This window comes from Tympanuchus pallidicinctus, unplaced genomic scaffold (assembly GCF_026119805.1).
Source record: "Tympanuchus pallidicinctus isolate F22 unplaced genomic scaffold, pur_lepc_1.0 scaffold38, whole genome shotgun sequence".
In the NCBI taxonomy this organism is placed as follows: Eukaryota; Metazoa; Chordata; class Aves; order Galliformes; family Phasianidae; genus Tympanuchus; species Tympanuchus pallidicinctus.
The window spans coordinates 1,830,319-1,834,863 of record NW_026294756.1 but is presented as its reverse complement, the minus strand read 5'-3'; the positions used below and the strand labels follow the sequence as shown (position 1 = coordinate 1,834,863).

Below are 4,545 nucleotides of genomic sequence, written 5' to 3'. Positions count from 1 at the left end.
GGCGCGCGCGCGTGCGAAGTGGGTTGGCGGGAGCGCGCGAGGGGCGGTACCAAGAGCGCAGTGCGGGTGGGGGAAGGAGCCGCAGCGTGGGAGGGGGAACTTGCTAGAGAGGGTACGGAGGGAACTGGTGTTAAAAACACACAAAACGAATATCTTTCTCTTCTTAACACCCGAGATAAATCCCGAATGCATCTTTAAGCGCCCTCGTGGGGCAGCGTTGCTACATACTCCATCTCGGTTTTCAACCTCTTCCAGGGAAAAGTGGTTGGGTCCTTGTGATTCTGGTTAGTAGACAAAGCGGGCGCGCATTAATTGTGGTGCGTTGGTGGTATAGTGGTTAGCATAGCTGCCTTCCAAGCAGTTGACCCGGGTTCGATTCCCGGCCAACGCAAGCGCCGTTTTTTTTTCTCTGTCACGGTTCTAAGTTTGTTTCGTTTGTGGGTTTCAGTCAAAACATCATGTAGTGTACGGGGCATTATGATTACTGAAATGCAGGTTTCTGATTTTCCTAGCGTATCTTTAGCCTCTGCTTAACCTTACATAGAGTATTCCAATGATTTTCCGCTTCGCATAGATTTTGAAGCCTCTCCAAAACGTGTGACCTAGCGCAGTTTTCCCCATTTGGGCGCTGGCGGTGGAATGTGTACGTTGCCCTGCTTTGAGAGCGCAGTTCTGTCCTTTCGGCCCCAACTCTCACCGAGAGGAGCTGCGGAGCCTCGAAGAGTTGGGGGGAGGTAAATAAAATCATACGAGGGATAAGGAAAAGAATAAAGAAATAAAAAGGAAGTGAGAAAAAAAAAATGTTTCCGCCCGGGATCGAACCGGGGACCTTTCGCGTGTGAGGCGAACGTGATAACCGCTACACTACGGAAACCCGCTGTGACATTAGTTGTTCAGCAGCGCCTGCTCTGCACAGCACGCGGGTCGGTGGTGTTGGGACATTCCTGTATTCCTTTAGGAAACCCTTTGCCAAGAACCAGCAAATTTTGCGTGGAGTTCTGAGCTATAATGAGTGACGACTGTCTCTTCATTATTGTCTCTAGAGGTCTGGTGGCTGAGGAAGAGGTGGTTTGTCCCACACCACTGCGTATGAGGGCATTCTGCTGGTGTTCCTTTCAGAAAGGTGAAGAGCCCAGCAAGGAGCAGAACGTGCATTCCTCACACAGGGCACAATGCCCACAGCACAACGAGGCCTCGTGCCCAGCTCCTCATGGCACTGCTGGAGGCTTCAGGCCTGCTGCATGCCCTCCTGGCAGCCTGCACCCCTCAGCCCATGCCCGCCCCTCAGCCCTGTGGCTCAGACCGAAGCCAGGTGTGCAGGCTGTATGCAGGCCATGAGGACAAGATGTGCTCTTGGGCCACATGTGAAGAAGTATCAGCTCCTCTCCCTGAGGCAGCTGCCACCAGATGTCGGTATAACAGTGGCAAACGGGGAGTGGGGCTCCCTGCAGTGCTGCTCAGAGTGAATCTTGCCTCAGGACAGAGGCTGGTGGATGACTGGCGGTGGGTTATCTAACATTTTGTGCTACTTCTCCCTTCCTTCCCTGCAAGTAAACTTTCCCTAATGCAAAATATGCTCACTGCCTGTGTCTCTCCAAGACAGTGTGTACTGTCTGTATAATGACACTGGCAATTGCCATGTAGTGAGTCTCTCGTCACTGAGATTTTGGGTATAGTCCCTGGTCCCAATTTTGTGTGGTTCTAGGAATACACCGTATCCTTATTATTATCTTAGAGCAGTGTTAGCAACGCATGTGCTCCTATAGCACTACTTTGTCTTTTTTTTTCATAAATCTTCAGCCCTTGGGATAAGGTGGTAATATGATAATTCATTTTTCTCATTTTATTTTGTTATTTGAAGTGTGTCTTATGCTCTGCTTGCTGCAGAGAAAAAATTAGATGAGATAAATGAACCATAAACCCATAAGAAAGAAAAGAAAAACCTAATGGTTATATTTAATTTTATGTTCTAGTGGCTAATCTCTTGATTTGGAGCCAAAAGGAATAGAGAGAAGGTTGTCACATGTCTTTAAATTCTGACTTGCTGGTGTTTTCTCTAATTTGACTGGCAGTAAGGTTTAGAATATTACATTAAAGTCTATAACAAATCTTGACCCTTGGGACTTGTTTGCTTCACACCACTGTTTAATATCATGGTGTTACACTCTTTTTGCCTGCAACTGGTGGAGCCTGCAGAAGGGGACTCTGGTAGCAACCTTTGCACGGTGTTATCACCTAAGTGTGGTGGGGGAAAATCTTATCAAGATGTAAGGGTAAAGTCCTCTCCCTAGTGCAGAAGAAATGGAATATGCAGTGAACCAAGACCATCAATGAAAAGACTCAAATGCTTCAAGTTTTTTCTTCCGCAGGTCTATCTTTCAATCAAATGATCAGTGGCAAAAGGAGATGAACAGACCAAACAGCCCCAGGGAGGAAGTTTTTGGAAGGTACCTATGAGAGGCAGAAAGCAGAAAAAAAGATATTGCGTGTCTGGTATTAACTCCCAAACCATCTCAAAAAATACTGCAGTCATCCCTCAGTCAGTCAGTGGTGGACCCTGGAACACAGTGTAGATGGGTCCTAGATTGGAATAGCTCCCAGGGATGTTGCTCACTTTGCTTACAAAGGTCAGTCGGTGATTACTGCTCAAAGTTTGCTCAGGAGGGTGAAGTGAACTGGCAACATTTCAGCCTGCCCTCCAGCCCCTGACCCATTCTCTCCTCGAGATTTACAAACCCTGTGGCACAGCTCACATATGAAAGCCACCTATGCCTCACCTCCCCTCCCCAAGGGCAATCTCTAGAGTTTGAAGAAAGACTGTCACATAAATACACAAAAAAAAAAAAAAAAAAGAAAGCAGGGGGTGGCTTGGAGGTGAAGGATGGATATTCTCTACTATTATCACCAGCACCTGCCCTTTCTGAAGAAGGAAACCCTCCCCCAGCTGACCTTTTCACCAGTGTGCTGAACGTGGCTGTACTGTGCTTTGTTTGTCCGACATGCTGCAATGACTGCAGAGTTTCTTTCTCCCCTTTTTCTCCCTCTGCTCTCAAAACAGCCTGCGTGGCTGCTAAAAGAGAGGGGAACTTGGAGCACCATCGAACAGGAGAGCTGATAGTCAGGGCTTGGAGAAAACACTGCCTGCACAATACTCCCCCAATTAGCCATTCATTTGTGCTACCTCTGAAATGGGGAGTGCAGCCCTTGTGCTGGGAGATAAAACAAGAACAGCTTCAATAGGACTGATTTAAATTAGGTCAGGCTAGCTTTTGTGTGGCAGGGACCACACAATAGTAGTCACACGACTGTAGAGGGGAGTAGCATAAAGGAAAAGAGGCCAAGTAAGTGGCACAGATGCTGGGAGTTGGTGGATACTAGGAGATGAGAGGTGGATGTAGGTGAGTGATAGCGAAGGGGGAGACACTACAACCAGCGCATCATGCTAATATATAAAGGGAACACGTAGTCAGCAGGCAAGAGAGAGGTCAAATACTGGCTCTGCAAAAAGAAAATATTAGCTATTTCTGCCACACCAAGGAGCATGTGAGCACAATCGTATGTGTCCTTTGAAAACCAGTTTTTTGTTGTAACTGGTTATAGGGCACAGTGGTGACAGTGATGTTCAGCCACAGCATCCTCCCTGAGCACCAGTGTAAGTCCTGTCCATCAAACAGAGTGTAAGGGGAACACTGGTCTTCTCCAGGGCCTTTTTTTCTAAGAGGCATACTTCTTATACCTCAGGCCCAGACATACTGCTCTTCCTCTGTCAAAAATGAAATGAGATGGTACTTTTTCTGGAGCATGCAGTAAGACAGAGGCATAGGTACAATGGAGCCTCAGAGTCCTGGGCTGCCATCTACAGCAATTTATTTCTCTTATAAGTTCATTGAATGTCCACACCCAACTGGAACACCTGATATGCTTTGAAATCCTACACTCAGTTTTTTAACTGTTGCTGGGTTTGGGGAAAAATCAGCAGCTGCTTCGAGATGATTTTTTAAACCAGGCTCTCAAAGACATCTGAGAGAGATGGTTGACCAGGAGAGTGTGAGCACTGGAGACTAGACCTAGATCTCACTCCAGTATCATTAATATTAACATTGCTGTTATTACAATAGCTATGCAGATGTTCATGTTTATTCAGCAGTGGGAGAAGATGAGGGCAGCATGCTCTCTGTAGCGATAACAGTGTCCTCAGAGCTATCAATAAAAGCCTGATCTTTTCAGGCCAGTCTGAGGAAGCTGTTGTCATGATCTAGATGAGTTTAACCATGTAGGTCCATATGCAAAAGAAGATCAGCTAAGTTTTAGAGCTATCAAGCCCTGTGAGTCTCCCAAGACAGAAACCTCACTTGCTGATTTTTCTGTTGTGACCCAGGTTAGACTAACACAGGTAACACTTCGCTATGCTTGGCCAAGGAAATGCTGATATTAGAAAATACTTGTGTGGAAAAATTGAAAAGTATAATCAGCTGTTTAATGTGGCATTCTTTGGCCTTTCTCAGTCAAAAGAAAGTATTTCTTGGCAGTTGGAAGAAAATGTTG

At 46.5% G+C, this 4,545-nt stretch overlaps 2 non-coding genes across 2 annotated transcripts; one reads left to right on the top strand and one right to left on the bottom strand.

Moving 5' to 3' along the window:
- The first annotated feature begins 319 nt into the window (after positions 1-319).
- TRNAG-UCC (transfer RNA glycine (anticodon UCC)) lies at positions 320-391 on the top strand. The gene has a single exon. It is a non-coding gene; the product is annotated as a tRNA-Gly (tRNA).
- Positions 392-801: 410 nt separating this feature from the next.
- On the bottom strand, positions 802-874 carry TRNAV-CAC (transfer RNA valine (anticodon CAC)). The gene has a single exon. It is a non-coding gene; the product is annotated as a tRNA-Val (tRNA).
- Between the last annotated feature and the right edge of the window lie 3,671 nt (positions 875-4,545).